The sequence below is a fragment of the Pecten maximus genome, chromosome 13, assembly GCF_902652985.1.
Source record: "Pecten maximus chromosome 13, xPecMax1.1, whole genome shotgun sequence".
Lineage (NCBI taxonomy): Eukaryota > Metazoa > Mollusca > Bivalvia > Pectinida > Pectinidae > Pecten > Pecten maximus.
In genome coordinates, this window is record NC_047027.1 from 39,524,162 (window position 1) to 39,544,949 (window position 20,788).

The following is a 20,788-nucleotide window of genomic DNA, read 5'->3' on the forward strand; positions in this document are numbered from 1 at the left end:
CGAATTCGTCATAAATTTTATTTTGCCGACGTGTTCGCTCTATAATTATCCGGATCATTGGGATAGCCTTTGATTTGTATTTGTGCTAGTGCCAGTGCTACGCTGATATCAGGAAAAATATATCAAAAAGTATTTCTGGGATAAACCTTCAGTTTTGAAGGTTATTGAATTATTAAAATCAAACAATCTAAAGGAATTAAACTTGTTAGGTAAATTTATTATTGAAGCTTTCAAGCGTAGAATAGTTTATTTCACATAGACACGGCTCTCTGACCGATCAGTAATATTTAATGTTCTCCTTCCGGACAGACCACTATTTATGGAATCTTAACAATAAAAATGTATGGTTTAATTGTTTATGATTCTGTTATTACATGGTCCTATACCTTATGTTCTGATTATGTAGATGTATTACAGAAAATATTGAATGTAATTTTTGTACGGATACTGACTCTAAGTAACATTCGTCTATACATTTGACTTAACTAATTTTTGTCATATTTTGTGTTCTTGTAAGTTATTTTAGTATAGTTACTGCATGCCATATTTTGTATTATCGATGTTACAAATGAATTCTGTATATACTGATAGGCTGTGTGGCCTAAAGTGAATAAAAAAATGAATTGAAATTGTATTTACTGGCGTGGTTTTACATTGCCAGCCATCCCCATCTCTGGTATAAACGCAGCATTCAAAATAATTTTTGATAAATCAATAAAGATACAAAAATCATATTTTTAGATACATATGTATTCATTTTGGATTTTATTTATACCAGATGCTTTATTATTTTCCGAATTCTGTAAAGAAAACTTAATTCCATCAGCCGTAATTTCACCATTTAGGTTATTATCAAATATACTTTTATCAGAGTTTTCAAATTCAAAATCGTCATCATCATGGACAGACTTGATCATTAAAATATTTGTGTAATTCACTAATACATGGATCACCATTTTCTTTCTTAACAGATCAGTCACATTTTCTTTTATACATAATTGTTTGATCATAAATTCTTATGATTATATTTCCATGTGTTTTGTTCATACATTCCTATTGTAACATGTCCCTGTGTTTTGTTCATACATTCCTATTGTAACATGTCCGTGTGTTTTGTTCATACATTCCTATTATAACATGTCCCTGTGTTTTGTTCATACATTCTTATTGTAACATGTCACTGTGTTTTGTTCATAAATTCTTATTGTAACATGTCCCTGTGTTTTGTTCATACATTCCTATTGTAACATGTCCCTGTGTTTTGTTCATACATTCCTATTGTAACATGTCCGTGTGTTTTGTTCATACATTCCTATTGTAACATGTCCCTGTGTTTTGTTCATACATTCTTATTGTAACATGTCCCTGTGTTTTGTTCATACATTCCTATTGTAACATGTCCCTGTGTTTTGTTCATACATTCCTATTATAACATGTCCCTGTGTTTTGTTCATACATTCCTATTGTAACATGTCCCTGTGTTTTGTTCATACATTCTTATTGTAACATGTCCCTGTGTTTTGTTCATACATTCTTATTGTAACATGTCCCTGTGTTTTGTTCATACATTCTTATTGTAACATGTCCCTGTGTTTTGTTTATACATTCCTATTGTAACATGTCCTATAGTAAAACAATACGTGTTCGTCGTTCTCCTAAGTGTGGAAGTTTGTTTTAGAATAAAGCCAGACAATATTGCATTAACAATGGTTATATCAGAATCATTTAAACACTTTTTAAAGGGAATGGCATGCCAGGTTTGGGCTAGGAATGAGTGGTTTGAAATAAAACAATGCGTGTCCACTTCGATTGGTAAAAAACGTTCAATTGAAGAACGAGTATTTTTGTTAGTTTTATTTAAATCTTATGCATTGGAATATTTAAGCTGGATATGAGAAAGCGGAAAGGCAAAAGTGTATTACACTTTGATATATGTCTTGTGATTCTTTGGAAATCTTCAAATCGGTTTTTACGCGGTTTGGAAACTCAGTGCGAATGCACGCGTTTTAGAAATGAAAATAATTGTATGCAAATTGCCGCTTTTTGTGTTTTCTTTATTAGGTATATGTATTCTTTATTAGGTATATGTATTATTAGGTATATGTATTCTTTATTAGGTATATGTATTATTAGGTATATGTATTCTTTATTAGGTATATGTATTATTAGGTATATGTATTCTTTATTAGGTATATGTATTATTAGGTATATGTATTCTTTATTAGGTATATGTATTCTTTATTAGGTATATGTATTATTAGGTATATGTATTCTTTATTAGGTATACGTATTCTTTATTAGGTATACGTATTCTTTATTAGGTATATGTATTATTAGGTATATGTATTATTAGGTATACGTATTCTTTATTAGGTATATGTATTATTAGGTAAACGTATTCTTTATTAGGTATATGTATTATTAGGTAAACGTATTCTTTATTAGGTATATGTATTCTTTATTAGGTATACGTATTCTTTATTAGGTATACGTATTCTTTATTAGGTATATGTATTATTAGGTATATGTATTATTAGGTATACGTATTCTTTATTAGGTATACGTATTCTTTATTAGGTATATGTATTATTAGGTAAACGTATTCTTTATTAGGTATATGTATTCTTTATTAGGTATACGTATTCTTTATTAGGTATATGTATTCTTTATTAGGTAAACGTATTCTTTATTAGGTATATGTATTCTTTATTAGGTAAACGTATTCTTTATTAGGTATACGTATTCTTTATTAGGTATATGTATTCTTTATTAGGTATATGTATTCTTTATTAGGTATATGTATTATTAGGTATATGTATTCTTTATTAGGTATATGTATTCTTTATTAGGTATACGTATTCTTTATTAGGTATATGTATTCTTTATTAGGTATATGTATTCTTTATTAGGTAAACGTATTCTTTATTAGGTATACGCATTCTTTATTAGGTATATGTATTCTTTATTAGGTATACGTATTCTTTATTAGGTATATGTATTCTTTATTAGGTATATGTATTCTTTATTAGGTATATGTATTCTTTATTAGGTATACGTATTCTTTATTAGGTATATGTATTCTTTATTAGGTATATGTATTCTTTATTAGGTAAACGTATTCTTTATTAGGTATACGTATTCTTTATTAGGTAAACGTATTCTTTATTAGGTATACGTATTCTTTATTAGGTATATGTATTCTTTATTAGGTAAACGTATTCTTTATTAGGTATATGTATTCTTTATTAGGTATACGTATTCTTTATTAGGTATATGTATTCTTTATTAGGTATATGTATTCTTTATTAGGTATACGTATTCTTTATTAGGTATATGTATTCTTTATTAGGTATATGTATTCTTTATTAGGTAAACGTATTCTTTATTAGATATATGTATTATTAGGTATATGTATTCTTTATTAGGTATATGTATTCTTTATTAGGTATATGTATTATTAGGTATATGTATTCTTTATTAGGTATATGTATTCTTTATTAGGTATACGTATTCTTTATTAGGTATATGTATTCTTTATTAGGTAAACGTATTCTTTATTAGGTATATGTATTATTAGGTATATGTATTCTTTATTAGGTATATGTATTCTTTATTAGGTATATGTATTATTAGGTATATGTATTCTTTATTAGGTATATGTATTCTTTATTAGGTATACGTATTCTTTATTAGGTATATGTATTATTAGGTATATGTATTCTTTATTAGGTAAACGTATTCTTTATTAGGTATACGTATTCTTTATTAGGTATACGTATTCTTTATTAGGTATATGTATTCTTTATTAGGTAAACGTATTCTTTATTAGGTATATGTATTCTTTATTAGGTATATGTATTCTTTATTAGGTATATGTATTCTTTATTAGGTATATGTATTCTTTATTAGGTATATGTATTATTAGGTATATGTATTCTTTATTAGGTAAACGTATTCTTTATTAGGTATACGTATTCTTTATTAGGTATACGTATTCTTTATTAGGTATATGTATTCTTTATTAGGTAAACGTATTCTTTATTAGGTATATGTATTCTTTATTAGGTATATGTATTCTTTATTAGGTATATGTATTCTTTATTAGGTATATGTATTCTTTATTAGGTATATGTATTCTTTATTAGGTAAACGTATTCTTTATTAGGTATATGTATTCTTTATTAGGTATATGTATTCTTTATTAGGTATATGTATTCTTTATTAGGTATACGTATTCTTTATTAGGTAAACGTATTCTTTATTAGGTAAACGTATTCTTTATTAGGTATATGTATTCTTTATTAGGTATACGTATTCTTTATTAGGTATACGTATTCTTTATTAGGTAAACGTATTCTTTATTAGGTAAACGTATTCTCATTCACAAACAAAAATCGTATAACAAAGGAATTGTGTGCCTGCTCTTTTACACTTCCCCCACACCCATAACACAAAATGGCATTTGCCTTTTATATAAATAGAGTTATTTTTATGTTTAAGGACCGAGTGAATATCGAGATTAATACACCGATAAGAATGGGACACTTAGGCCTATAAACAGTCTATTTTTTTTTTTAATTTTCAATGTTTCATTATATCGTCTCGCTTGATTTCAAGAACAATTTACTAATTGAATTTACAATGTCATAGTGTCGTCATCGCTTATATTGTCTTGTTGCTTATTTCAAATTTAATTTAGTTTATCATTGATTCCATGTAGGTTCGTGATCAAGTATATGCTTTACACAATCTTGTTCTTTACTAAATTTCCATTTAGTATGTAAATACAGGCATCATTAAATATACAAAGGCTAAATACTATTTCACGATGAAAAATTGATATCAAGGGATCAATATCTATGAATTCAAAACCTGTCGTAAAATGGAACATAACCGACGGCAGCAATAAATAATCAATGAAGCTGACATCACGACGTGTAGGCTTTCCCTGTCTGTGCGTCATTTTCCGACAATTGAGGATAGACCTGTTATTTCCATAATTGTTGACATTCACTTAACATTGGCTAGCCCTACGCTGAGAAAAATTGTATATAATTTCAAATTATTAAAATCATGAATATATGAATATAGCTCTTCTTTTTAATCTAGAATTAATGAACCAATAATGTTGTCTTCTGGTTCTTCTAAACCAGCCCTAACTTTAACATCAAAATCCCGAACTAAATCGACATTGTTACCATTCTGAGATATGCATACTCAGTATTATCGGAAATCGTTCCTTAAAAGGTGCAACATCTCGGAAAATGGGCAATAATGATCAATTAAACAAAAATAGACTGAAGTACCCAAAACAAATCTTATATATACGTGTACTTAGCTCACCACACTCCCAAAGTTTTTCTTTTTATCTTTAAAATCAAAGGCTTTCAATAATTAATTACATTCAGAAGAAATCTGATTTATAATAAAGTAGGATTCGCGATCAAATACATATCAATGCATAAAGATAGAATATAAAAAAATCCTTGTCCTGTCTTATCTGTCGATCAATTCATTCACTACCTCAAATCATACTACAATCACCGTACTACCCCCCGTCATACTACAATCACCGTACTACCCCCGTCATACTACAATCACTGTACTACCCCCGTCATACTACAATCACTGTACTACCCCCCGTCATACTACAATCACTGTACTCCCCCCCCCCCCGTCATACTACAATCACCTGTACAAACCCCCCTGTCATACTACAACACCACTATACCCCCCCGTCATACTACAATCACGTACTACCCCCCGTCATACTACAATAAACTGTACTACCCCCTGTCATACTACAACACCAGTACTACCCCCGTCATATACTACATCACCGTACTACCCCCGTCATACTACAATCACCGTACTACCCCCCCGTCATCAATCACTACTACCCCTTCATACACATCACTGTACTAACCCCCCGTCATACTACAATCACTGTACTACCCCCCGTCATACTACAATCACCGTACTACCCCCGTCATACTACAATCACCGTACTCCCCCCCGTCATACTACAATCACCGTACTACCCCCTGTCATACTACAATCACAGTACTACCCCCTGTCATACTACAATCACCGTACTACCCGTCAACTACAATCACCTACACCCCCGTCATACTACAATCACCGTACTACCCCTGTCATACTACAATCACTGTACTACCCCCTGTCATACTACAATCACCGTATTTACCCCTGGCATACTACAATCACCGTACTACCCCCTGTCATACTACAATCACCTGTACTACCCCCTGTCATACTACAATCACCGTACTACCACCCCCTGTCATACTACAATCACCGTACTACCCCCCGTTCATACTACAATCACCGTACTACCCCCCGTCATACTACAATCACTGTACTACCCCCACACCCCACTCCCCGTCATACTACAATCACTGTACTACCCCCCTGTCATACTACAATCACTGTACTACCCCCTGTCATACTACAATCACCGTACTACCCCCCCGTTTCTACATCACTACTCCCCCGTCATACTACAATCACCGTACTAACCCCCCTGTCATACTACAATCCCCTGTACTACCTCCCCGTCATACTACAATCACCGTACTACCCCCCTGTCATACTACAATCACCGTTACTACCCCCCGTCATACTACAATCACCGTACTACCCCCCTGTCATACTACAATCACCGTACTACCCCCGTCATACTACAATCACGGTACTAACCCCCTGTCATACTACAATCACCGTACTACCCATTGTCATACTACAATCACCGTACTACTCCCTGTCATACTACAATCACCGGTAATACCCCCGTCATTACTACAATCACCGTATACCCCCCCGTCATACTACAATCACCGTATACCCCCGTCATACTACAATCATGTTACTACACCCCCCCCCCCCCCCCACTGTCAGTACGTACAATCCACAGAGTACTAACCCCTGTCATATACAATCACTTTACTACCCCTGGCATACTACAATACACCTTAATACACCCCCCCCCCCTGTCATAATTACAAATCACCGTACTACCCCCTGTCATACTAACAATCACTGTACTAACACCTTACTACAACATAACACCTGTACTACCCCCCGTCATACTACAATCACCGTACTACCCCCTGTCATACTACAATCACCGTACTACCCCCGTCATACTACAATCACCGTACTACCCCCGTCATACTACAATCACCGTACTACCCCCGTCATACTACAATCACCGTACTACCCCCCCCCCCCTACAATCACCCTACTACCCCCCCCCCCCTGTCATACTACAATCACTGTACTACCCCGTCACTCAACACCGTACTCCCCGTCATAACTACAATCACTGTACTAACCCCCTGTCATACTAACAATCAACCGTATACCCCCCTGTCATACTACAAATCACCGTACTACCCCCGTCATAACTACAATCACGTACTACCCCCCGTCATACTAACAATCACCGTACTAACCCCCTGTCATAACCTACAATCACCGTATACTACCCCCCCGTCATACAAACAATCACCCTACTACCCCCCGTCATAACTACAATCCCGTACTACCCCCCGTCATACTACAATCACTGTACTACCCCCTGTCATACTACAATCACCGTACTACCCCCCCCCTGTCATACTACACTCCCCTGTACTACCCCCCGTCAAAACTACAATCACCGTACTACCCCCCGTCATACTACAATCACCGTACTACAACCCCCTGTCATACTACAATCACCGTACTACCCCCGTCATACTACAATCACCGTACTACCCCCGTCATACTACAATCACCGTACTACCCCCTGTCATACTACAATCACCGGTACAACCCCCCCGTCATACTACAATCACCGTAACTACCCCCCGTCATCTACAATCACCGTACTACCCCCCTCATACACATCACTGACTACCCCCTGTCATACTACAATACACCGTATACCCCCCGTCATACTACACTCACCGTACTACCCCCGTCATACTACAATCACCGTACTACCCCCCGTCATACTACAATCACCGTACTACCCCCCGTCATACTACAATCACCGTACTACCCCCGTCATACTACAATCACCGTACTACCCCCCTGTCATACTACAATCACCGTACTACCCCCCGTCATACTACAATCACCGTACTACCCCCGTCATACTACAATCACCGTACTACCTCCTGTCATACTACAATCACTGTACTACCCCCCCCCCCCCCCCCTGTCATACTACAATCACTGTACTACCCCCCGTCATACTACAATCACCGTACTACCCCCTGTCATACTACAATCACCGTACTACCCCCTGTCATACTACAATCACTGTACTACCCCCCGTCATACTACAATCACAGTACTACCCCCCTGTCATACTACAATCACTGTACTACCCCCCGTCATACTACAATCACCGTACTACCTCCCGTCATACTACAATCACCGTACTACCCCCCGTCATACTACAATCACAGTACTACCCCCTGTCATACTACAATCACCGTACTACCCCCCGTCATACTACAATCACCGTACTACCCCCCGTCATACTACAATCACCGTACTACCCCCTGTCATACTACAATCACTGTACTACCCCCTGTCATACTACAATCACTGTACTACCCCCGTCATACTACAATCACCGTACTACCCCCCGTCATACTACAATCACCGTACTACCCCCTGTCATACTACAATCACCGTACTACCCCCTGTCATACTACAATCACCGTACTACCCCCCGTCATACTACAATCACCGTACTACCCCCGTCATACTACAATCACCGTACTACCCCCTGTCATACTACAATCACCGTACTACCCCCCGTCATACTACAATCACCGTACTACCCCCTGTCATACTACAATCACCGTACTACCCCCTGTCATACTACAATCACCGTACTACCCCCCTGTCATACTACAATCACCGTACTACCCCCTGTCATACTACAATCACTGTACTACCCCCTGTCATACTACAATCACCGTACTACCCCCGTCATACTACAATCACTGTACTACCCCCTGTCATACTACAATCACCGTACTACCCCCTGTCATACTACAATCACCGTACTACCCCCCGTCATACTACAATCACCGTACTACCCCCTGTCATACTACAATCACCGTACTACCCCCCGTCATACTACAATCACCGTACTACCCCCCGTCATACTACAATCACCGTACTACCCCCCTGTCATACTACAATCACCGTACTACCCCCCGTCATACTACAATCACCGTACTACCCCCTGTCATACTACAATCACCGTACTACCCCCCGTCATACTACAATCACCGTACTACCCCCCTGTCATACTACAATCACCGTACTACCCCCCGTCATACTACAATCACCGTACTACCCCCCGTCATACTACAATCACTGTACTACCCCCTGTCATACTACAATCACCGTACTACCCCCCTGTCATACTACAATCACCGTACTACCCCCCGTCATACTACAATCACCGTACTACCCCCTGTCATACTACAATCACCGTACTACCCCCCCGTCATACTACAATCACAGTACTACCCCCTGTCATACTACAATCACCGTACTACCCCCCCCCCCCCCCCTGTCATACTACAATCACAGTACTCCCCCCCCCCCTGTCATACTACAATCACTGTACTACCCACGTCATACTACAATCACCGTACTACCCCCGTCATACTACAATCACCGTACTACCCCCGTCATACTACAATCACCGTAATACCCCCGTCATACTACAATCACCGTACTACCCCCTGTCATACTACAATCACTGTACTACCCCCCCCCCCCTGTCATACTACAATCACAGTACTACCCCCCGTCATACTACAATCACCGTACTACCCCCTGTCATACTACAATCACCGTACTACCCCCTGTCATACTACAATCACTGTACTACCCCCCGTCATACTACAATCACAGTACTACCCCCTGTCATACTACAATCACTGTACTACCCCCCGTCATACTACAATCACCGTACTACCCCCTGTCATACTACAATCACCGTACTACCCCCCGTCATACTACAATCACAGTACTACCCCCTGTCATACTACAATCACCGTACTACCCCCCGTCATACTACAATCACCGTACTACCCCCCGTCATACTACAATCACCGTACTACCCCCTGTCATACTACAATCACTGTACTACCCCCTGTCATACTACAATCACTGTACTACCCCCGTCATACTACAATCACCGTACTACCCCCCGTCATACTACAATCACCGTACTACCCCCTGTCATACTACAATCACCGTACTACCCCCTGTCATACTACAATAACCGTACTACCCCCCGTCATACTACAATCACCGTACTACCCCCGTCATACTACAATCACCGTACTACCCCCTGTCATACTACAATCACCGTACTACCCCCCGTCATACTACAATCACCGTACTACCCCCTGTCATACTACAATCACCGTACTACCCCCTGTCATACTACAATCACCGTACTACCCCCTGTCATACTACAATCACCGTACTACCCCTGTCATACTACAATCACTGTACTACCCCCTGTCATACTACAATCACCGTACTACCCCCGTCATACTACAATCACTGTACTACCCCCTGTCATACTACAATCACCGTACTACCCCCTGTCATACTACAATCACCGTACTACCCCCCGTCATACTACAATCACCGTACTACCCCCTGTCATACTACAATCACCGTACTACCCCCCGTCATACTACAATCACCGTACTACCCCCCGTCATACTACAATCAACGTACTACCCCCTGTCATACTACAATCACCGTACTACCCCCCGTCATACTACAATCACCGTACTACCCCCCTGTCATACTACAATCACCGTACTACCCCCCGTCATACTACAATCACCGTACTACCCCCTGTCATACTACAATCACCGTACTACCCCCCGTCATACTACAATCACCGTACTACCCCCCGTCATACTACAATCACTGTACTACCCCCTGTCATACTACAATCACCGTACTACCCCCTGTCATACTACAATCACCGTACTACCCCCCGTCATACTACAATCACCGTACTACCCCCTGTCATACTACAATCCCTGTCATACTACAATCACAGTACTCCCCCCCCCCCCTGTCATACTACAATCACTGTACTACCCACGTCATACTACAATCACCGTACTACCCCCGTCATACTACAATCACCGTACTACCCCCTGTCATACTACAATCACCATACTACCCCCGTCATACTACAATCACCGTACTACCCCCCGTCATACTACAATCACCGTACTACCCCCCGTCATACTACAATCACCGTACTACCCCCCGTCATACTACAATCACCGTACTACCCCCCCGTCATACTACAATCACCGTACTACCCCCGTCATACTACAATCACCGTACTACCCCCGTCATACTACAATCACCATACTACCCCCCGTCATACTACAATCACCGTACTACCCCCCGTCATACTACAATCACCGTACTACTACCTGACGTTACCTTTTTCTTTAGTTATCCAAATAAATTATATAACTAGATAAGCTGGAAAGGGTTATTAAAATGATTTCATCCTTTTAACCACACGTTCCGCATCGATACCAGGCAAAACATATCTAAATAAACAAACATATTTCGCTGAAAATAATTTCTACAGAAGTATTTGTGATAGGAATGTAACCCTATAATTTTCCAAGGTAAATAAGATAATCAACAGAATATTGACTTTGTAAAAATGGTTGTTGGTCGAGTTTTACCTAAAATGCCCCTGAGACCATTACTGATAATGCTATACTATTGATTAGTGTGGGTTTTAGATGTGATTGGTGACATATATGGTTCTCATAACAAAGTATTGTTTGATATTGGGAATACATGTAATTTATGTTTTATTAAATGATAGACTTCAAACCCAAACACAACTACACCGAAATGACAGCAATATTGATACCATCACGCGCTCAATTGACATGAGGTAAAATATTTGTTCGAAGAGAATGTTATACTGAAGTTGTGTTTGGTGTCAATCGTACATGTACGACTAGGAAGTAACGGAATCACGTTTTGCAAATCAATCAAAGGCGCGATCACCACAGTCACGATCACCTGTCACGATCAACATAGTCACAATTACCACAGTCACGATCACCATAGTCACGATCGCCTGTCACGATCACCACAGTCATGATCACCATAGTCACGATCACCACAGTCATGATCACCACAGTCACAATTACCACAGTCACGATCACCATAGTCACGATCACCATAGTCACGATCACCACAGTCATGATCACCACAGTCACGATCACCACAGTCACGATCAACATAGTCACAATTACCACAGTCACGATCACCATAGTCACGATCGCCTGTCACGATCACCACAGTCACGATCACCATAGTCACGATCACCATAGTCACGATAAACACAGTCATGATCACCATAGTCATGATCACCACAGTCACGATCACCACAGTCACGATCACCATAGTCACGATAAACACAGTCATGATCACCATAGTCATGATCACCACAGTCACGATCACCATAGTCACGATAAACACAGTCATGATCACCATAGTCACGATCACCACAGTCATGATCACCACAGTCACGATCACCATAGTCACGATCACCATAGTCACGATCACCATAGTCACGATCACCACAGTCATGATCACCACAGTCACGATCACCATAGTCACGATCACCATAGTCACGATCACCTGTCACGATCACCACAGTCATGATCACCATAGTCACGATCACCTGTCACGATCACCACAGTCACGATCACCTGTCACGATCACCACAGTCACGATCACCTGTCACGATCACCACAGTCACCATCACCTGTCACGATCACCACAGTCACGATCACCATATTCACCATTACCACAGTCACGATCACCACAGTCACGATCACCTGTCACGATCACCACAGTCACGATCACCACAGTCACGATCACCTGTCACGATTACCACAGTCACGATCAACATAGTCACAATCACCACAGTCACGATCACCATAGTCACGATCACCACAGTCACGATCAACATAGTCACAATCACCACAGTCACGATCACCACAGTCACGATCACCATAGTCACGATCACCACAGTCATGATCACCACAGTCACGATCACCACAGTAACGATCACCACAGTCACGATCACCACAGTCACGATCATCATAGTCACCGTCACCACAGTAACGATCACCACAGTAACGATCACCACAGTCACGATCACCACAGTCACGATCACCACAGTCATGATCACCTGTCACGATCACCTGTCACGATCACCACAGTCACGATCACCACAGTCACGATCACCACAGTCACGATCACCACAGTCACGATCACCATAGTCATGATCACCTGTCACGATCACCTGACACGATCACCACAGTCACGATCACCTGTCACGATCACCTGTCACGATCACCACAGTCACGATCACCACAGTCACGATCACCATAGTCACGATCAACATATTCACGATCAACATAGTCACGATCACCACAGTCACGATCACCATAGTCACGATCACCATAGTCACGATCACCACAGTCACGATCAACATAGTCACGATCACCACAGTCAAGATCACCACAGTAACGATCACCACAGTCACGATCAACATAGTCACGATCACCATAGTCACGATAAACACAGTCATGATCACCACAGTCACGATCACCACAGTAACGATCACCACAGTCACGATCACCACAGTCACGATCACCACAGTCACGATCACCACAGTCATGATCAACATAGTCACGATCACCACAGTCACGATCACCACAGTCATGATCACCAAAGTCACGATCACCTGTCACGATCACCACAGTCATGATCACCAAAGTCACGATCACCACAGTCACGATCACCACAGTCACGATCACCTGACACGATCACCACAGTCACGATCACCACAGTCACGATCACCACAGTCACGATCACCACAGTCACGATCACCACAGTCACGATCACCACAGTCACGATCACCACAGTCACGATCACCACAGTCATGATCAACATAGTCACGATCACCACAGTCACGATCACCACAGTCATGATCACCAAAGTCACGATCACCTGTCACGATCACCACAGTCATGATCACCAAAGTCACGATCACCACAGTCACGATCACCACAGTCACGATCACCTGACACGATCACCACAGTCACGATCACCACAGTCACGATCACCACAGTCACGATCACCATAGTCACGATCACCACAGTCACGATCACCACAGTCACGATCACCATAGTCACGATCACCATAGTCACGATCACCACAGTCACGATCACCACAGTCACGATCACCATAGTCACGATCACCATAGTCACGATCACCACAGGCACGATCACCACAGTCACGATCACCATAGTCACGATCACCATAGTCACGATCACCACAGTCACGATCACCATAGTCACGATCACCACAGTCACGATCAACATAGTCACGATCACCACAGTCACGATCACCACAGTAACGATCACCACAGTCACGATCAACATAGTCACGATCACCATAGTCACGATAAACACAGTCATGATCACCACAGTCACGATCACCACAGTAACGATCACCACAGTCACGATCACCACAGTCACGATCACCATAGTCACGATCACCACAGTCACGATCACCATAGTCACGATCACCACAGTCACGATCACCACAGTCACGATCACCATAGTCACGATCACCATAGTCACGATCACCATAGTCACGATCACCATAGTCACGATCACCACCGTCACGATCAACATAGTCACGATCACCACAGTCACGATCACCACAGTAACGATCACCACAGTCACGATCAACATAGTCACGATCACCATAGTCATGATAAACACAGTCATGATCACCACAGTCACGATCACCACAGTCACGATCACCACAGTCACGATCAACATAGTCACCGTCACCACAGTAACGATCACCACAGTAACGATCACCACAGTCACGATCACCACAGTAACGATCACCACAGTCACGATCACCATATTCACCATTACCACAGTCACGATCACCACAGTCACGATCACCATAGTCACGATCATCATAGTCACGATCAACATAGTCACGATCACCACAGTCACGATCACCACAGTCATGATCACCACAGTCACGATCACCATAGTCACGATCACCATAGTCACGATCACCACAGTCACGATCACCACAGTCATGATCACCTGTCACGATCACCACAGTCACGATCACCACAGTCATGATCACCATAGTCACGATCACCACAGTCACGATCACCATAGTCACGATCACCATAGTCACGATCACCACAGTCACGATCACCACAGTCATGATCACCACAGTCACGATCACCACAGTCACGATCACCATAGTCATGATCACCAGTCACGATCACCATAGTCACGATCAACATAGTCACGATCACCATAGTCACGATCACCACAGTCACGATCACCACAGTCATGATCACCTGTCACGATCACCACAGTCATGATCACCACAGTCATGATCACCACAGTCACGATCACCATAGTCACGATCACCACAGTCACGATCACCATAGTCACGATCAACATAGTCACGATCACCATAGTCACGATAAACACAGTCATGATCACCACAGTCACGATCACCACAGTCACGATCACCACAGTCACGATCACCACAGTCACGATCAACATAGTCACCGTCACCACAGTAACGATCACCACAGTAACGATCACCACAGTCACGATCACCACAGTAACGATCACCACAGTCACGATCACCATATTCACCATTACCACAGTCACGATCACCACAGTCACGATCACCATAGTCACGATCACCATAGTCACGATCACCACAGTCACGATCACCTGTCACGATCACCACAGTCACGATCACCTGTCACGATCACCATAGTCACGATCACCACAGTCACGATCACCATAGTCACGATCAACATATTCACGATCACCAATGTCACGATCACCATAGTCACGATCACCACAGTCACGATCACCACAGTCACGATCAACATAGTCATGATCACCACAGTCACGATCAACATAGTCACGATCACCATAGTCACGATCACCACAGTCATGATCAACATAGTCACGATCACCTGTCACGATCACCACAGTCATGATCACCACAGTCACGATCACCACAGTCACGATCACCACAGTCACGATCACCACAGTCACGATCAACATAGTCACGATCAACATAGTCACGATCACCACAGTCACGATCACCATAGTCACGATCACCACAGTCACGATCACCACAGTCACGATCACCACAGTCACGATCAACATAGTCACGATCACCACAGTCACGATCACCACAGTCATGATCACCACAGTCACGATCAACATAGTCACGATCACCACAGTCACGATCACCTGTCACGATCACCACAGTCACGATCAACACAGTCACGATCACCACAGTCACGATCACCACAGTCACGATCACCACAGTCACGATCACCACAGTCACGATCACCACAGTCACGATCACCACAGTCACGATCACCATAGTCACGATCACCACAGTCACGATCACCACAGTCACGATCACCATAGTCACGATCACCACAGTCACGATCACCACAGTCATGATCACCACAGTCACGATCACCACAGTCACGATCACCACAGTCACGATCAACATAGTCACGATCACCACAGTCACGATCACCACAGTCACGATCACCACAGTCACGATCAACATAGTCACGATCACCACAGTCACGATCACCACAGTCACGATCAACATAGTCACGATCACCACAGTCACGATCATCATAGTCACGATCACCACAGTCACGATCACCATAGTCACGATCACCACAGTCACGATCACCATAGTCACGATCACCACAGTCACGATCAACATAGTCATGATCAACATAGTCACGATCACCATAGTCACGATCACCATAGTCACGATCAACATAGTCATGATCACCATAGTCACAATTACCACAGTCACGATCACCATAGTCATGATCACCACAGTCACGATCACCTGTCACGATCACCACAGTCACGATCACCATAGTCACGATCAACATAGTCACGATCACCATAGTCACGATCACCACAGTCACGATCACCATAGTCACGATCAACATAGTCACGATCAACATAGTCACGATCACCACAGTAACGATCACCATAGTCACGATCACCACAGTCACGATCACCATAGTCACGATCACCACAGTCACGATCACCACAGTCACGATCAACATAGTCATGATCAACATAGTCATCTATGCTGGATCAGGGAGTTGGAGATGGCAATGTTTTTTTGAATTTATTCCAAACAAGAGTTCGGGACATATTCATCCAGGATTGGCACACGGCTCTTGTTAATTCACCAAGAGCTAGATGTTACATTACTTTTTCACGTGAATTTGGTTATAAGAAATATTTAGATATTGTGAATATTAAAAAAATTCAGAAATATCTCGCAAAGTTGCGTGTATCATCACATACATTAAACATAGAAGCGGGTAGGTGGAATCGTCCAAACCCAATTCCTTCAGAAAATCGATATTGTAGTGTGTGTACTACTACAATTGAAAATGAATATCACTTTGTTTTGGAATGTCGCTTACTAAATTGGTTTTGTTGGTTAGTTATATGCACAGGCTAACTAAATTATTACTGTTCCTTGGTGTACTTATTTAATCATCTCTATTCAATTGTACATCAAATTTCCACCATAAATTGTAATTGTTTTGTATCTGCTCAAAGGAATTATTGCCTAATGCGAATAAAGACACGATCACCATAGTCACGATCACCACAGTCACGATCACCATAGTCACGATCACCTGACATGATCACCTGACACGATCACCATAGTCACAATCACCATAGTCACGATCACCTGACACGATCACCATAGTCACGATCACCTGACACGATCACCATAGTCACGATCACCTGACACGATCACCATAGTCACGATAAACATAGTCATGATCAACACAGTCACGATCACCATAGTCTCGATCACCACAGTCACGATCACCAACGTCAGAGAATTTGAGAATTTCAGGGAACCTACATATATATCCTCTATTGATACAGTAATTCCCTCAGGGAACCTACATATATATCCTCTATTGATACAGTAATTCCCTCAGGGAACCTACATATATATCCTCTATTGATACAGTAATTCCCTCAGGGAACCTACATATATATCCTCTATTTATACAGTAATTCCCTCAGGGAACCTACATATATATCCTCTATTTATACAGTAATTCCCTCAGGGAACCTACATATATATCCTCTATTTATACAGTAATTCCCTCAGGGAACCTACATATATATCCTCTATTTATACAGTAATTCCCCCAGAGAACCTACATATATATCCTCTATTTATATAGTAATTCCCTCAGAGAACCTACATATATATCCTCTATTGATACAGTAATTCCCTCAGAGAACCTACATATATATCCTCTATTTATATAGTAATTCCCTCAAGGTACCTACATATATATCCTCTATTTATATAGTAATTCCCTCAAGGTACCTACATATATATCCTCTATTTATACAGTAATTCCCCCCAGGGAACCTACATATATATTCCTGTTTTAACAGTTATTCCTTAAGGCAACCTACATCTAACTACTTTATTTAACAGGAATTCCCCCAGATAACTTACATCAATTTCCTCTTTTTAACAGTGATTTTCTCAGGTAACCTACATCTAACTCCTCTATTTATGCGATGATTTCAAAGTCACTGGGTTCTTTAACAGCGGTGTTTACATACAGGTAAAATATCACGTGACCCCAGTGATTCCCCCAGTACCAAAATAGATCGTCATGGTCCATTAGCGCGCTGTGTGTGTTGTGAACGGATTATGTAGTCAATCAATACCTTGAAATAAAGTAAAATTGACATGTTAAATAGGAATTGTACACTACTCATCCATGATTGCCTGTTGTCGACGCTGCAATTCATTGACATTTTACTTTGATTGATACGGAGTAAACATATAGGTTATGATTTCACTCTTTTTTTATCCGAGTGAAAATGTTCTATCTCAACATTTCTATCTTTATGCTATATACTTCATATTACATGTGAATACGTATTTACTGCTGAAAATATCTTTCAAACGACAAAGAAAAATTAAAAGGTATCCTTCTTAGAAACATAACAAAATATCAATAACATACATATTAGTGATTCGAACTCAGAATCTTCGGATTACTGAGGGATGGTTCTAAAATATGAGCTATGCGGACTGACAGGAATTTGAAGTTTATGTTATCATTTAAAGTCAGTCTTGTTAATGCTAAAATTAAAATATTTTATCAACTACGTTTTTTCAATTTTTCGATACCAGCGCATCGGAGGACCACTTTTTAAGAATAGGATTTTAGTTGTCTTTTGATACATAGAATAAAATAAGACATTGTGTAAGTTGGTCTTCCGATGCGCTCTATGTCAAAAAGTGATACGAATGTGGGAAACCCCACTCTAAAGTTGCAAATAGCCCGATGATGCAACTTTATGGTCACTTAATGAAATATCCAGAGCAATGAACAAATAAATTTTCGCAAATAAGACTTTTTATATGTGATAGATTTTTAGTTTGTATCCAAAAACTCAGTTTTTAACATTTATTTTTCTGATTTTGAAAACGGTCACCGTTAGGTCCAAACAGGCCAATATGCGCCATACCTCTTTCAAACGATTTCTACTTGAAAACTGAAAGGCCTTTGGTTATACTATTTAACTAATGGTAAACAGGGAGAAAGGTTATCAAGTATAGATGAACGACCGTAACCTTCTTTAGTTCGAATGTATTTAAACGTTGAACAAACTTTGATCTACGTTCAAAGTAACAGGGGTGAGATATTCTATATCTTACTTTAAAAGCAGAACATTATATATCGTTACAGACTCAGGGCACGATAAGGCTCCCGGGCATGTATATAGCTAGGAATAGATATAAACGCTTACCGAAACTCAGAAAGGGCCTCATTTTCTTTGTATACTGGATCAAAATACCAGAAAAACATTTTCTCTCTAAATACCCAATTTCTAGCATTTCTTGGACAGGGTTATATCTGGTCTCGTGGTTTAACAATCTATTAGATCCCTTTAAAGTCTGGATAATAAAAATGACAATGAAATGAAAATGTTTTAAGGGCAGGAAATCTTTTGATGGCGAATGTAGGTATGCGAGTACACGTACTTTATACTGAGGGTTAGACAAAGAAAGTCTCCGTGAAGCGTTCAAATTGAAATAAATCGTCAGACACTCTGAACTTAAAACCAATCAACTGAACAATTAATAAAGTAGGGACGATAATCCTTGGTAATCCTCTGTCTGATAACCATACACAATGACCCTGCCTGGACCTTTTTATTTATCTAGATTAGACATTATCTCAATGTCCAGTGGCTATTTCGTGATATATGGAATTGAAGTTCATTTAATAAACGTGTATGACCAAAGTAAACACGAATATTGATTGAACGTGTGAGGCTTCATTATCAGTACGGCTGGTGTCATATCGGGCTAATAACACGATGTTGTGATAATGTGGTCACCGGTAAATGTGTCTGAAATATATTTACATACAAAACACGATATGTACATATTGGCTCTTCGTGTAGTTCCTGGAGGATACGTACATGTACTGTAAATACAAAACATCACAAGGATGGACCGTTATACCGACAGTTCGTCGATACAAAATTACCAA

The 20,788-nt window shown here is 40.5% G+C and overlaps 1 protein-coding gene across 3 annotated transcripts in view; it reads right to left on the minus strand.

The window, feature by feature from the left end:
- The window catches only part of LOC117341023, a 51,947-nt gene that overhangs the window by 18,483 nt on the left and 12,676 nt on the right, over window positions 1–20,788 (minus strand). The gene's annotated exons all lie outside the window — the stretch shown is intronic.